The sequence below is a fragment of the Pseudopipra pipra genome, chromosome 6 (assembly GCF_036250125.1).
Source record: "Pseudopipra pipra isolate bDixPip1 chromosome 6, bDixPip1.hap1, whole genome shotgun sequence".
In the NCBI taxonomy this organism is placed as follows: domain Eukaryota; kingdom Metazoa; phylum Chordata; class Aves; order Passeriformes; family Pipridae; genus Pseudopipra; species Pseudopipra pipra.
Genome location: NC_087554.1, coordinates 64218703 through 64235737, shown reverse-complemented (window position 1 = coordinate 64235737; position 17035 = coordinate 64218703). Strand labels below are relative to the sequence as shown.

General features: G+C 48.6%; 1 protein-coding gene across 1 annotated transcript in view; it reads right to left on the bottom strand.

Moving 5' to 3' along the window:
• Positions 1 to 17035, bottom strand: part of MDGA2 (MAM domain containing glycosylphosphatidylinositol anchor 2) — a gene marked incomplete at its 5' end in the record, with an annotated part of 311527 nt that overhangs the window by 285237 nt on the left and 9255 nt on the right.

The window sequence follows — 17035 nt, the reverse complement described above, 5'->3', positions numbered from 1 at the left end:
AGCTGTCACAAAGCCCCAGGGAGAACCTGGTTGTGTCAGCAAGGCCAGAGGGGCTGAACTGAGCACACAAAGTGCTGAGCAGGGGGAAGAAAACCTTCTGGCTTCCTCCAAGATCAGCAACCTTAAAGATTCCCAGTTTTTTTCCTGTCAGCAACGTGAGTGAAGTGGAAAAAGAAGAGCCCTCTGGGTCTGGATCTCCCACTTTGGAGGGGCTGGAGGGGTTTGGGGTTTTGTGCCCATTGCAATGCCAGGCACAAACAGGGGCTGGGTGGAGAATGGATGGAGAAAAGCCCTAAAGAGAAGGATTTGAGGGTGTTGGGGGAAGGATTTTGGGTGGTGTTGGCACCCAGAGACCAACAACACCCTGGGATGCACTAAAAGACCCGACCAGGACATCAAGGGAGGTGATTCTGCCTCTCCTCTGCCCCACCTGCAGTTCTGCATCCAGCTCTGGGGTCACCAACACGAGATTTGTTGGAGCAAGTCCAGGGGAGGCCACGGAGATGCTCCAAGGGCTGGAGCCAGGCTGGGAGAGCTGGGGGGGTTCCCCTAAAGAAGAGAAGGCTTCAGGGAGAGCTGAGAGCCCCTGGCAGGGCCTAAAGGGGCTCCAGGAGAGCTGGAGAGGGACTGGGGACAAGGCATGGAGGGACAGGACACAGGGAATGGCTTTGGGGTGAAAAAGTGTAGATTTAAGTGGGATATTGGGAAGGAATTCTTGGCTGGGAGGCCCTGGAAAAGAATTCCCAGAGAAACTGCCCCTGGATCCCTGGAAGTGTCCAAGGCCAGGTTGGGATCCCTGATCTAGTGGAAGGTGTCCCTGCCCATGGTAGGGGTGGCACTGGATGGGCTTTAAGGTCCCTCCCAACCCAAAATCAGTCTGGGATTCCATGATAAATGCACCCCTCCTGCTCAAAGCTTCTTTCCAGTCCTTCCTATGCCAGAGTCATTATGCAAATGAGCTCTCAATGCAATTAGCAGCTGCCAACCCACCCTGGGAATCGGGATCCCTGGAGGATGATGGTGCCACCCCAACTCCGCTGCTGCTCAAGTCAGTGTGAGGTTTCTCTCCTCCTCCTCCTCCTCCCACCCAAGTGTGGAATCACTCCCTTCAGGAAACTTCCTCCTCCCACAGTTCTCGCTCATCTGAGCCAAGGGAACCTTAAACCACCTCAGGAATGTGGATCCAAGGAGGATCCTCTCCCCATCCATCCCACACCACCCGGTGAGGGCTGCGGTGCTGCCACGGGCATCACAGCCAGGCTGGGAGAGCTGGGAATGGGAGCTCAGGGATGAACAGGGATATGCTTGGGATCAGTGCTGCTGCCCAGGCAGCCTCCCACATCCCACTGGGAAGCTCAGCATTCCCGAGGAAGCAAATCTTCCCTGGCAGCAGCACGTGGCCTTGGACACCCCACACAGCAGGAGCATCCCTGGAACCACCTCACCCTGGAAAATCCAATCAGGATCTTCCTGATTGCCCTCATCCAGCAGAATGGGAGGTTTTGGAGGCCCAGAGCTCCTCCTCTGGGACAAATGAGAGGATAAGACGTGGTCACAACGGAAGAAACCAAAAAATACGGAGAGAAATTGCTTTGGAGGAAAATTCCTCCCCCTGGACACCTCAGATCCAGGCACAGCTCAGCTCAGAGTATACATTCCAGCTGGGTGAGCTGCCTAAACCTGGGTTTAAACTGAAGCTCATCCATCCATCCATCCATCCATCCATCCCATGGCAGGGAGTTACAGCTCACGTCGGATTCAGCTTTGCCGCTCCATAAATTCTCAAGAATGAAAATACTCCATAAAAATCAACTTTGTCACTTTTTCCATTTTTTTTAAACCACAATCCTGCAGGACAACAGGAATCCAGTGGAGATGAGCGACCCCTTGATGGTGTATTTTTAAGTGGCTGGAAATATGGGAAGAAATGGAGTTTGCCCTGAGGTGTGTGAGGTGCAGGAGGTGTTTGCACCTCTATTTTCGCCCTGTTTTCCCAATCTGATGCTCCGTAAAAAGGGGATGGGCCCACAAATCCATGCAAAACAAAGCTAACAACAAATAAACAAAGTTTACCTCACAATTATCCCTCAAAAATATCCAGGATTTCAATGCCAGGAGTCATTTTTATCCGATTTCTCCCCTAGAAAACTTCATTTTCTAGAGGTTTCAATAACGATGAAAATACTTCATGAAAATCAACTTTGTGACTTTTTCCATATTTTTTTAAACCACATTCCTGCAGGACAAGAGGAATCCAGTGGAGATGAGCAACCCCTGGACTTCAAGAACACGGGAATTCCCTGGATGGACACGGGAAAACGGCACTAAAAGGTTGGTTGGGGGGGTTATTTTGGGGATTTATTCTCCTTCCTCTTCTTGGGTGATAAAAAGTTGCCATTCCAGAGCGAGCTCGAGGAAGAGCATTAAGTGGCTCCCACTTGTCATGGAATTACTGAGGGTGGAAAAGCCCCCTGAGAGCATCAAACCCAACCACCCTCAGCACTGCCAAAGCCACCACTGTTCATGTCCCCAAGTGCCACATCCACAGGGCTTGGAAATCCCTCCAGGAATGAGGATTTCAGCCCTGTTCCAATGCCTGACCACCCTTTCCATGAAGAAATTCCTCCTGATATCCAACCTCGTGTCAGAGCTCCAGCTTTGAATTGGTTTCTGAAGGATGTGTTCCTTTTCCTGGTATTTTTTTTATGGATTAGGTGACTGTTTGGGCTCATTTGTCCCATTTTTGGGCTCACTGTTAATCCCAGGCTGTGATCCAGCAGCAGACACACCCTGGGAACACTCTGGCACTGCAAATCCCAAGCCTCCATCCCATCAAAAATCCCCATGTGAGAGCAGTTTCTGTGCCACAAACTGACCACTCTGCCTGTCAGACATCCAGGAATTCCAAAGATGCTCCAAGGGCTGGAGCCAGGCTGGGAGAGCTGGGGGGTTCCCCTGGAGAAGAGAAGGCTCCAGGGAAATCTGAGAGCCCCTGGCAGGGCCTAAAGGGGCTCCAGGAGAGCTGGAGAGGGACTGGGGACAAGGCATGGAGGGACAGGACACAGGGAATGGCTTTAAGGTGGAAAAGGGGAGATTTAGGTGGGATCTTGGGAAGGAATTTCTAGCTGGGAGGGTGGGGAGGCCCTGGAAAAGAATTCCCAGAGAAGCTGTGCTGCCCCTGGATCCCTGGAAGTGTCCAAGGCCAGGTTGGAGCAACCTGGGCTAGTGGGAGGTGTCCCTGCCCATGGCAAGGGTGGCACTGGATGGGCTTTGAGGGTCTTTTCCAATCCAAACCATTCCATGACTTTATGCAATGACATTATGGACATCAACTGGGAGGAGGCACCACCACATGACTCCAGCTGGAGGTGCTGAGTTCCACCATCTCAGGCTGCTGCTTCTGCCATACCCCACATCCATCCTTAACTTGCAATCCCAGGATCCCTGAGGCTGGAAAAGCCCTCCCAGCCCCTGGATCCCCCTGTGCCCGATGCCCCCCTTGTCCCCCAGCCCAGAGCACTGAGTGCCACGGCCAGGCCTTCCTGGGACACCTCCAGGGCTGGGCACTCCAAACCTCCCTGGGCAGCCCCTGCCAAGGCCTCACCACCCTTTCCAGGCAGAAATTCCTCTGTAAAGGAAAAAAAAACCACCTCCAAATCTCCCCTTTCCCTCAATTCCAGAGATCCCTGAAAACATCAACCGGCCTTTAGTTCTCCAGGAGCTGGATGTTCTCAGCTCCTGGTGCTGCCACTGATTGTATGGCCCAGAAATCATTTAATCTCTTTTTGACCCAGTTCTAGAGCTGGGCAAATATTGATTTATTTTTTTTTGGTTATGCTGTTGTTCACTTGCCAAACTGGGGAGGGGAAAATTAAAATCCACTTTAGGCCGAGCTGCAGGGAAATGGAGCTTTGTTGTTACCACTGGGTTCCTGATTTTGTTCAAATATCACCATTTTGGCTGCTTCAACTCCAGACTCAAAATATTTATCTTGTTGTGCTTTGCTTTAATCTCTTCATTAAATATGCAAAACCCCCAATCAAAACATTGGAGGCACGACAACGACAGTTTAACGAGATTCCAAGTGGAGGGAACTCTCCTGCAGTTCTCTCCAAGTTTTTTCCCCCCATTTCTCAGATGCTGCTATTTCCACATGATAAATTAGCCATGGAAAATAAAAATTAAATAAAGCAAGACTTAAACTGGGCCCTGATGGTCAAACCCAAAGGAGGGAAGCAAAGCTTGATGAACCTTCTCCTGTCTAATTTTAATTAATGCTTTTAGATCCATCAACTGTGTATTTGGAGGACATAAACCCCAGGAAATACATATTTTTTAAGGTTTATATAAAATAGATAAAGGCTTTTAGGTAGTTTTTAAACTGCTGGAGCTCCAATTTCAAGTGACACCATCAAAGATGTGACCACTGGAGGAATCATCAGCATCTCCCAAAATCTACTTGTTCCAAACACCAGCAGGGAAAGATTGTGATCAAACTCTCAGAAACCACTGGGAGAATAGAGCAGATATATCCTGATAAATATTCCTTCTCCTGACACTCATCTGAGAGAGGAATCCATGGGAATCATCAGTGATCCTCACGTGCAAGCTCAGGATGTCAGCAAAGATGTGCAATTATAGTCCTGCCTTTAGATCCATCAACTATGTATTTTTAGGACATAAATCCCATGAAATACATATTTTTTAAGGTTTATATAAAATAGATAAAGGCTTTTAGGTAGTTTTTAAACTGTTGGAGTCCCAAACTTTAGTGGCACCATCAAGGATGTGACCACTGGAGGAATCACCAGCATCTCCCAAAATCGACTTGTTCCAAACACCAGCAGGGAAAGATTGTGATCAAACCCCTCAGAAACCACCACTGGGAGATTATATCAGATATATCCTGATAAATATTCATTCTCCTGACACTCATCTGAGAGAGGAATCCATGGAATCATCAGTGATCCTCACGTGCAAGCTCAGGATGTCAGCAAAGATGGTCTATTATAATCCTGCTTTTAGATCCATCAACTATGTATTTATAGGACAGAAAACTCAATAAATATTTTTTAAGGTTTGTATAAAATAGATAAAGGCTTTTAGGTAGTTTTTAAACTGTTGGAGTCCCAAACTTTAGTGGCACCATCAAGGATGTGACCACTGGAGGAATCATCAGCATCTCCCAAAATCTTCTTGTTCCAAACACCAGCAGGGAAAGATTGTAATCAAACCCTCAGAAACCACCACTGGGAGATTATATCAGATATATCCTGATAAATATTCATTCTCCTGACACTCATCTGAGAGACAAATCCATGGAATCATCAGTGATCCTCACGTGCAAGCTCAGGATGTCAGCAAAGATATTCTGTTATAATCCAGTTTTAGATCCATCAACTATGTATTTGTAGGACAGAAAACCCTATATATATATTTTTTTTTAAGGTTTATATAAAATAGATAAAGGTTTTTAGGTAGTTTTTAAACTGCTGGAGCCCCCATTTCAAGTGACACCATCAAGGGTGTGACACTGGAGGAATCACCAGCATCTCCAAAAATCGACTTGTTCCAAACACCAGCAGTCAAAGATTGTGATCAGAAACCACCACTGGGAGAACATATCAGATATATCCTGATAAATATTCATTCTCCTGACACTCATCTAAGAAGAAATCCATGGAATCATCAGTGATCCTCACGTGCAAGCTCAGGATGTCAGCAAAGATGTGCAATTTTAGTCCTGCCACAGCACTCAAAGGGTATTTAATGCCTTGATTTGGTGGAACATTTGTTGTGTTCCCAGGCAGATGCCAACACTTCTATTCCAAGAAAATAATCCCCTCCTGATTAGCAAAATGTCTCCAGTTCCTCCGTATGTTGGGAGGGAAGGAACTGCCCCACTCGAAGAGTTATAAAAGCGAGTTATAAAGTGGATTTTGGGATGCTGGAAAATGGCAGCTGAGCTCCCACTGAGCTGTGATATTTGGGAGAAGAGCAGCTCTGGAGATCCAAGGAAGCTCGTGGGTGGGAAAACAGAAGCTCTGTCACCGGGCCTTTAATGTCATAATTACTTTTCACGTTGATTAATTGCTCGTCAGCGCTCGAGGGGGAGGAACCACGCGAAGCTGGGTCCTACTCTCTGATTTCCATGGCAAAAAATGAGGGAGAAAAAGCATGGAATACCCTCCAACTGAATCCTCCTGCTCAGTTCTTGATAACTCTGCAGGTTGGAGACCTCCCTGAGGCTGCAGAACCCAACCACTGTGGGATTTGAGGACCTGGGCAAGATTTTGGCACAACTCCGGGGATCCCACGGATGTCCTGAATTCCAGGGAGCTCAGCAGATGTCCCTGGGATGTCACCTCCATGGACAGACCATCTGAGCCATCCACAGGGGTTGGGAAGTGCTCTCCAGCCACCTGAAGTGCTCCAACCCCCCCCCAGGAGCTGGTGGCTCGCCCCAAAAGCCGATTCCACGCGTGCCCAGAGCTCTTTTGGGGATGAGCAGAGGGGTTTTGTGGGATTAAGGAAGGGATTTCCTGGGCACACCAAGCTCAGCTGGAGATTAGACTGGAAGTTGAGTAGCCCAACTGGATTTTATGGGATTTGGATGCTCTCAGGAAGGATCTGAGCACCTGAGCTGGGGTAATTATGGAATCATGGAATCATTAAGGTTGGAAAAGCCTCCTGAGATCGAGTCCAACCATCCCCCAGCACTGCCAAGGCCCTCACTGACAAATGTCCCCAAGTGCCACATCCACCCAGCTTTTCAATCCCTCCAGGGATTGCTCCTTTCTCCTCCAGACATTTTTATTGCCAGCTTTTTCCTTTACGTTCAAGCTCTCACCAGATCCATTCAAGCAAAACTGAGGGAATTCCAGCTTGATTTTCCATGGATTCATATCTCCCATAGCCAAAGAAACACGTTACCAGAACAAGGGAATCCAAGTTTGACTTTCCCTGGATTTATATCCCCCATGGACAAAAAAAACCCCCACCAATACAACCATAACCCAGGGAATTCTTTTCCATGGATTTATATCCCCCATGGCCAAAGAAACACTTTACCAATACAACCATAACTAAGGAATTAAACCTTGACTTTCCATGGATTCATATCTCCCATAGCCAAAGAAATGCTTTACCAGCACGAGGGAATTCAAGCTTGACTTTCCATGGATTTATATCCCCCATGGCCAAAAAAACCACCAATACAACCATAACCAAGGGAATTCAAACTTTCCTTTCCATGGATTCATATCTCCCGTGGACAAAGAAACACTTTACCAGCACAAGGGAATTCCAGCTTGATTTTCCGTGGATTTGTATCCCCTGTGGTCCAGGGCACACCCCACCAATACAACCATAATCCAGAGAATTGGTTTCCATGGATTTATATCCCCCATGGCCAAAGAAACACCAATACAACCATAACCAAGGGAATTCAAGCTTTCCTTTCCATGGATTTATATCCCCCATGGCCAAAAAACTACTCCACCAATAAAACCATAACCCAAGGAATTCTTTTCCATGGATTTCTATCCCCCATGGCCAAAGAAACACCAATACAACCACAATAAAGGGAATTATAGCTTGACTTTCCCTGGATTTATATCCCCCATGGCCAAAAAAACACCCCACCAATTCAAGCAGAACCAAGGGAATTCTAACATCCCTGGAGAAGCCAACCTCTTCTTCCTTCCCAACCACCCCAGAACTGCTCCAAATCCAACGGGATCAACTGGAAAGAGCTGGAAGAGCTCCTGGAGGAGCCTGGGAGGAGGAGGAGGAAGAAGTTTTCCTGCAAGCATCCCAAGGAGAGCAGCCTGCTGTGCTCAGCCAGCCAAGTGTGCCTGTGGAAATTCCAAGGAATTTGCCCTCAGCCTGAGGATTCCAGCTCTTTTCCTGCAAAATCTTGCTGATATCCCTTTATTTAGCACTTATGTAACACGGGCTGGGGATTGGAATGTTCAGCCTCACGAGCTCCAGAGCTCCTGCACGGCACCAAACAATGGGCCTGAAAATAAATCTCCAGTTTTGCCTCCTTTTCTTTCCCCAGAGACTTGGGAAAAAAAAAAAAAGATTAAAAATAAAGGACTTTTCAGCACTGATTTACCTGAAATATGGCTGGTTAAAATAAAAAAAAAAAAAACACCTCTCCCAGCTGCTCCAGGGAGAGATTCCATCCAGGGGATATAAAAAAAACACACTGGAGCAACTTTGGCTGTTGGGATTTGCTTGAGCAGAGTGATGTCACTGCATCTTTTTGGATTCAATTCCCTTTAAATGAGAGCTGTTTCCCTGGAATGAAGGACAGTGGTACACAGGAATGGAGGGGAAAAACCAAAATATTCGTGTGGTTCAACCCCTGTGTCAATTAATGACACACCCTGATGAGATTCTCCCAAAATGTTCATTTGCCTCCTTTTCTTTCCCCCCTCCTGCTCTTTCTCTTTCCCCAGAGACTTGGGAAATGAAAAGATTAAAAATAAAGGACTTTTCAGCACTGATTTACCTGAAATATGGCTGGTTAAAATAAAAAAAACACCTCTCCCAGCTGCTCCAGAGAGAGATTCCATCCAGGGGATATAAAAAAAAAACCATTGGAGCAACTTTTGCTTCAGCAAAGTGATGTCACTGCATTCCTTTGGATTTAATTCCCTTTAAATGAGAGCTGTTTCCCTGGAATGAAGGACAGTGGTACACAGGAATAGCCAGGAATGCAGGGGAAAAACCAAAATATTCATGTGGTTCAACCCCTGTGTCAATTAATGACACACCCTGATGAGATTCTCCTCACAATATTCACTTGGCACATTAAAAACACGGAGCTCCAAAGCTCCTGTGATGCCCCAGACCCTAAAAATTGGGTGAGAGACATCAAAGATTTGTAACATTGGATCCTTCCTAAATTTTTGACAGGAAATTGGAAACAAGCCCAAAGTTTCCATTTTTTTCCAGCTCTTTTTCCTCCTTCCACCACTTCAGTGGGAGGTGTCTCTGCCCGTGGCATGGGGTGGAATGAGGTGGGATTTAAGGTCCCTTCCAAGCCAAACTGTTCCAGGATTCTGTGACTTTTGGAAAGGATCTAACATCCAATATCCCTCCTATCCCATCTCTCCCTGCCCTCTGGCAGTGGGAAGACATTCCCTGTGTCCTGTCCCTCCATCCCTTGTCCATAATCTCTCTCCACATTTCCTGTAGATCCTTCAGGTCCTGGAAGGCCACAATCAGGTCACCCCAAAGCTTCTCCTCTCCAGGCTGAACAATCCCAGCTCTCCCAGCCTTTCCTCCCAGCAGAGCTGCTCCATCCTCTGATCATCCTGGAGCCTCCCTGGACTCTTCCCCAACATCTCCACATCCTTCCTGTGCTGGACACAGAGCTCCCCATCATCCCACATTCCGTGTCTTGCTTTGACAAAAATCACATTACACCTTTTCCAAGGCTTTTCCAGGGCTTTAGTGAAGCCTTTCAAGGAGCTGGTCCCACCTCAGGGCTACATGGGATTCCTGCAGTGCTCTGCATTGACAGGGGAGATGGAAAAGCCTCCACCTGCTCCAGACTTCCTTTGATGTGCAGCTTTTCCAAGGAATAAAAGGCTGTTTTACCCCGGGCAGAGCGTTCAGGTTCGTTAGGCTGAGCCTAAATCCCATTAGCAAAGGAGAGGATCTACATACAGAAGTGGCAGGGCTGTGGTGGAGCTCTCCCTGCTCCTGGATCCTCAAGGATACACCAGGAAAAAAGGCCACAGCATCTCCCCCACGAGGTATTTACAACACTCTGGTACCTACTGGCCAAAAAAAATAACCCTCTGAGTGATAAATAGGAGCAGGAATTCCGTGGATTTGAGTGTGGAAATGAAGGGCCACAGCTGCAGGACCCTGAGCCTGTCCTTCATCTTCCCAAAATCATTCCAGCTGCCTCAGAGAGCAGATGGAAAGACAGAGGAGCCAAGCCTTGGATCCCAGCTCAGACAGGCAGAGATAATTCATCCAGCACCTTCCATGTTTTTATTAGGATTTCCCAGTTCCCTCCAGATGCCACATTCCCAACTCCCTGGCACAGCACAGGCTCTGCTCTGCACACCCCACAGGGACTTGAGATCAGTTTGAAATTTTGGGGGTTTGGTTCTACCCCAAAACAGCTACAGGACCCTGAGCCCGCCCTTCATCTTCCCAAAATCATTCCAGCTGCCTCAGAGAGCAGATGGAAAGCCAGAGGAGCCAAGCCTTGGATCCCAGCTCAGACAGGCAGGGACAACTCATCCAGCAGCTCCTACGTGTTCCTTAGGATTTCCCAGCTCCCTCCAGGTGCCACATTCCCAACTCCCTGGCACAGCACAGGCTCTGCTCTGCACACCCCACAGGGACTTGGGATCAGTTTGAAATTTTGGGGGTTTGGTTCTACCCTAAAACAGCTGCAGGACCCACAGCACATCCCTCATCATCCCAAACTCATCCAGGATCCCTCAGAGGAGCGGATGGAAAGACAGAGGAGCCAAGCCTTGGATCCCAGCTCAGACAGGCAGGGACAACTCATCCAGCACCTTGGCCAGTACCTTCCATGTTTTTATTAGGATTCCACAGCTCCCTCCAGGTGTCACATTCCCAACTCCCTGGCACAGCACAGGGTTCTGCCCTGCACACCCCACAACCATCCCCCAGCACTGCCATTGCCCCATGTCCCTAAGTGCCACATCCACAGGGCTCTGAAACCCCTCCAGGAATGGGGACTCCCTGAGGAATTTTTTCCCTAATTCCCAACCTAATCCTCCCCTGATGCAAACACAGCTGAGGCACCAGGAGCTCTCCCAACACACCTTGGCCTCCAACGGCAACACCAAAGGACAGGAATTGTTGGAAACGCTGGGTTTTGGTGCAGTATCCAGGAAATAGCTGGTTTGAGCCAAAAGTCTTCCGGGATTCTCCCTTGGGAAGGTGGGGAGACCCTGGAATAGAATTCCCAGAGAAACTGCCCCTGGATCCCTGGAAGTGTCCAAGGCCAGGTTGGGATCCCTGATACAGAGGAAGGTGTCCCTGCCCATGGCAGGGGGTGGAATGGGATGAGATTTAAATCCCTTCCAACCCAAATCACTCCAGGATTCTTTATGGACCAAACCCAGAACTTACAGTGCCATTAAAGCAAATATTTTATAAAGCAACACATGGGAAGGGACCAACCCCTGATAATTCCCTGATTTAAATCCCAGAACTCCCCAGGAAATCCCAAATACAAAAATTATCAAAATCCTGCCCTTGACTTGCTGGTTTTTGTGGTTCTTTCTCTTGCAAATGGTCCATTTTGGAATCAGCTCTGTCAGCAGCAGCATTTTGGAACAAGAGAAACCCCAATTTTACACTTTGCTGATACTTCACTGCGTGGAGGGTCCATTTAGGTGGGATATTGGGAAGGAATTCCTGGCTGGGAGGGTGAGGAGGGGCTGGAATAGAATTCCCAGAGAAGCTGTGGCTGCCCCTGGATCCCTGGAAGTGTCCAAGGCCAGGTTGGAGCAACCTGGGCTGGTGGAAGGTGTCCCTGCCCATGGCAGGGGGGTGGCACTGGATGAACTTTAAGGTCCTTCCAACCCAACCTATTCTGAGACTCTATAAATGCATTTTAGTGAATTCAGGTATAACTGGAACTCCTGTAAGAACAAAGCATCCAGTGCCTTCTCCCAGAGCTCCCAGGAATCCATCTCTCAGCACAGTGACAGACAAATTATTTGGGATTTGCTTTTCAAAAGCCAGGAACTGAGCCAGCCACGTGCACAGGGTGGGAGACACGGAGCAGTTCAGCTTCCCTGCTCCTGGGAGACACAGTCAGGTGAGCAGGAACTCTCCAGCTCCATGAGCCAGCAGTGAGGAACAGACCCAGGCATGGCATGGATGAGTAATCCTCATTTTCCTCCAAGAGCACAGCAATAAATCACTCGGCCACAGCCCTGCTAAAATCCAAACACAGGCACTGCTCCCAGGGCTGGGAGAGCTGGGGGGGTTCCCCTGGAGAAGAGAAGGCTCCAGGGAGAGCTGAGAGCTCCTGGCAGGGCCTAAAGGGGCTCCAGGAGAGCTGGAGAGGGACTGGGGACAAGGGATGGAGGGACAGGACACAGGGAATGGCTTCCCAGTGCCAGAGGTTTAAAATCAAACCGGCTCAGACTGTGACTTACTCACTGCCCATGTGTGAAAATAAGAGATATCTTGTAGGAGAGAAAATGTTAAACCCCTTTATGTCCAGAGTTTCTGGTGCAAAAGCTCCCTGTTGTGCCTGAGACACCCTCAGACTGAGCTGCTCTGCCCATTTCTGCCCAGTTTTGCCCAGTTCAGCTGCTCTGTCTTCCCACATTCCCTCCTCAGCTCCCCATCCCTGTCATTCCTCCCCAAAAATCCATCCCAATAACCATCATCCCAACTATCTAAAACTTCCAGCAGTTGTTTTACTACCACAAGCCACTGTTTGTGCTGAGGCAGAGCTGGTCCCTGCAGGGATGGTTTGGGACACAAGTCAAGTGTGTGCCAGGCTGAGGAGCAAAAATGAACCAATAAACTCCCCTGAAACCCTTCAAGGCAGCTCAGAGTCCCCAAAACCACGCTCAGAGCTCAAGGAAAAGGAGATGAACTTCAACATTCACCTTAAAATGAAAGCACACCAACAAACCTTAAAGACAATGATTCCCTGAACCCATTCCTAGACTTATTTTAGGATCAGGAAAGCGATATAGTGTCCTTATCCTAAATAAATCACAGCCCACAGGACCTCAAAGCAGACAATAAAACACCTTTATTCCTCAGCTGGGCTGGGTTTCAGCATTTCATGACCCCTCAAACCCTTCCAGGATTAAGTGTTGCTGTTCCTGGGCTGTTTTCCCTTATTCAATTTAGGATATTTTTCCATCCCTGAGGCTCCAGACTGTTCCAGCCACACCCAGACCACGGCAGAGGTTGCTCAGATGATGCAAAGTTCAAAGAGGTTTTTTCCCCCCACCAAGGCAAAGGAGAGTGGATTCTGTGGAATTCCAACAGCAGGTTTTCCCCTAAAAGTCAAAGTGTTGGGAGTGTTCAAGGCCAGGAGCAACCTGGGGGTGGAATAAGTTGATATTTAAGGTCCCTTCCAACCCCAACCAGTTTGAGATTTAAGAGTTTTTCACTGAGATAATTAAAACCCCCCTGACCCAAACGAGATGCTCCCTCATTTCTCACTCTGCTCAAGTTTGGGAGGAGTTTGTTGGGGGGTTTTTTGCCTCGTTTCCTTGATGCACTGAAGATATTCCAAGAAAATTCAGCCAGCCAACCCCAGCCTTTGATTCCCTCTTCCTTTCCTCCTAAAAAAAAAACTTCATTTTCACCTTCCTGCTTCACAAAGGTACCACCAAGCTGCCAAGCCCTGCAGACCTGCTGGATATTCCTTTGAAATTCCCATTTTTTTTAGAAAAAAAAAAAGGCAGAGAAAGCAAAAAAGTGGGAAATGTTCCACTGGACCTTCTAGAAATTTCCCTGCAGTCAGGCAGCAGTTCAGAGCTCCCCGTGCTCCATATCCCTGCAGCTCCAGAAGGGAAAAGCTGATGGAATTCTCACTAAAAGGTATCAAATCTCCCGCATTTTCCACGCCTTTGTGAGAGCCAAAACGATCCTTTAATGCTTCTTACAGTAATTAATGATCCTCCTCCTTTTGTTGGGCTATTTTTTTTTCCCCTCCCCCTTAAATTAAACAGCACCGTGACAGCTTCCTAAGGACCTGCTAATTATTGTCATTTACATCTCAATAAATCCTTGGAAGCTCTGCCAGGAGCTGGGATCCCACTGGGACAGGTGATGCACAAACCCACCCTTGAGGCTTTGCAGGCCAAGGAAAAATCTGTCTCATAAAAAAAAAAAAACAGGGAAAAATTCCAGTTTTCAGCTCCTTTTACTTTCCTTAGGACTCTCCACTCTAAATATTCCCTCATTGGTCTCCATCACATTCTCCAAAAGGTTTTTTAAATTGGGAAAACACCCTCTTCCCATATTTTGAGAGTTTTAATAATCCAAGAATCTTGAGAGGTTTAATAATCCAGGAATTTCTGTGTTTCCCTTTCCCCTTGGGATATCCAAGACCAGACACCTCTGAAGCATTCCCAAGAAAATCCAGGTCCATACACAGCCAAAATAAGTTTATTCCAGCTGATCCATGATATCCCCAGGTTTGTCAGAGTTTTGCTTCAACCCCCCCCCCCCCGTGTTTTGGGGAAGTTTTAGGACCATTTGAATGTGAAATATGGAGTTAATGGCACAACCCTGGAGTGGGAAAAGGGCATTTCCTGCTGGAAACTGGGAATCTTCCTGGAGATAAATCAACCCTGAGAGGATTTGGTTCTTACTTGGAGTCATGGAATTGTTTAGGATGGAAAAGCCCTCCAAGATCCTGGAGTCCAACCATCCCCAGCACTGCCAAGGCCACCTCTGCCCCCTGTCCCCAAGTGCCACATCCACAGGGCTTGGAAATCCCTCCAGGGCTGGGGATTCCACCCTATCCAGAGCTGGACAACCCCTTTCCATGGAGAAATTTTCCCAATATCCAACCTAAACCTCCCCTGGCACAGCTTGGGGCTGTTTCCTCTCGTGCTGTCCCTCCTTCCCTGGGAGCAGATCCCAAATCCCACCTCACCAGAGCCTTCCAGGGAAGGGATTCCAAACTCATTCTAATCAGGAACTTCTCTAACACCACAGACACTCAAGAGCATCTCCCAGCAATGCAGGAAGATGGATCCTTTGGGAATATTGGCCATCCAAAGGTTTGGGAGCAGCATCCAAGCAGCAAACCCCACAGGCTGTCAGAGTTAAATTCCCAGCACAAATCCCATGGGAAAAGTTCTAAGCATCCTACAACAGGTTTGGGATGGGAGGGACCTTAAAGACCATCCTGTTCCATGGGCAGGGACACCTTCCACTATTCCAGGTTGCTCCAACCCAACCTTGGACACTTCCAGGGATCCAGGGGCAGCCACAGCTTCTCTGGGAATTCCATCCCAATCCCTCCCCACCAAGAATTCCTTCCCAATATCCCATCCATTCCCCCTTGTGCCAGCACTTCGTGGCACACAAAGGTAAATTCCTGACAGAGCATTTTGGAACAACTGGAAAACATTTAAATGTTTTGACACTTTTTTAAGAGCAACAGCTCCGTTTCTCACTTGGAAATGCCTGGGTGAAGGTTCCCTTCTGGCACTCAAAGGGAAAAAAACCAAATAGCATCCCAAACAGAACAACCCCCAGCACATTCCCACTTTTCCCAAACGCTCTGATCCCCTGGGAGAGCTCCTGCAACTCTTGGGAAGCCACAACTCCCTCCAAACCCCAGGAGTTTCCAGGTTGCAGGAGGTTCCACCTCAGGCAGCTCAGCCCAGACACTCCGAGCTCCTCCAAGCACATTTTTCTCTCTTCCCCTCTGGAATTCAGCCCTGGCTGCCATCCCATAATGTCCAGGAGTCCAAGGAATTCTCACAGCCCAGAGGGGGAAGATCTCCAGGCACAGCAAAGAACAACATCAAACATCCCCTGCTGTTCCCAGCCCGGGCACCCCCAGCTCAGCCCTGCCCTGCCAGGGCCTGGCCATGGGCAGCAGTGCCCAGTTCCCTGGTTTTCCATGTCCAGGATTCCCTGGTAGAGCACGTGCCACCCCTGCTTGTCCCAAAAATCAGCTGGAAAACGCACCAGGAACCAGGTGAGAGTGAAGGAGCTCAGCCCTGGGCTGGGACACACAGGAAGGAAGGAGCAGAAGGATCCCACCTATTCCTTAAATACATTCATTCCCAATGTTTATAAATCACTCCCACAGCTCATCAGAACCCCTAAAAACCCCCCAGAGCTCCCCTCCCTTCTCCTGACTCCTCATCCCAGGGGGTTCCTCCCCAGCAGGGAAATCCCCCTGGATTCCTCCCGAGGGGCTCTTGGCTGCAGAGGGTTGGTTTTGCACTCCTACAAACCCCTGGAGTTTGAAGAATCCCCGGGATTCTGGAGTAGCTGTGGGCAGGGAATGTTCTCTTTAAGAGAATATTAATCCCAGCAGCAGAATTGGGGTGGTTTTGGTGCCTGAGGGGCAGCTCAGCTTTGCCAGGAGGCAGAAGAACACACAGATTAATTCAACTGGCTCCAAACTGGGCAAGCTGGGCCAGGGGAAGGTGGCCCTGCCATGGAGAGGAGGATTGAGAGGGTGTTTAAGGTCTTTGAAGGTCTCTGGGAGAGCTCCTGCACAAAGCTCCTCACCCTGGTGGGCACAGAGGGCTGGTGTGTCCTGGTTCTGTGGAATTCCAGCTCCTCCTGGGTGGAATTCTGCCCTTGGTGGGGATTCCCAGCAGCCCAGGAAGGCTTTGAGACCAACACAGGTGAAATCCCACCAACACTGAGACCAACCCAAGGTAAATCCCAGCCCAGGAGTGTGGAAAAGGCTCCTCACACATCAACTCCAGGCCTGGGTTCTGCTCCCACAAACCAGTCATGGAATCAGGGAATATCCCAAGTAGGAAAACCCACAAGGATCATCCAGACCAGTTCCCTCCTCAGCACCCCCAGCCAGGGGTCACTAATTAACTGCTGCTGGTTAATTGGGGCTGCAGCACAACAGGAGCCCAGAGAGAGCCCAGCTGGGCCCATGGGCTGCTCTGAGCTCACCCAGACACACAGGGAGCACCATCAGATCATCCCAAATCCCTGCTCAGGGCACAGGCACAGCCATGGCACACAAGGAAAAATTCCTGGAAGAACAGGAACAAAGTTCCTGGAAGAACAGGTTGTCCCATGTAGGATTGGAGAGCAGCTCTTTCCCATCCACCAGATGTGGTTTCCTGCTCCACGTGGGACATTTCTTCCCTCCCACTCCCACAAAAGTTTTGTTCCAGCAAGAAAAAGGATAAATTCCAAAGCTTGACATATTCCATGAGTTCCTCACAGTCTTTCTGAGCAACTAGAAAGCATTTAAATGTTTTGACACTTTTTTAAGAGCAACAGCTCCATTTCTCATTTGAAAAATGCCTGGTTGAAGGTTCCCTTCTGGTTTAGA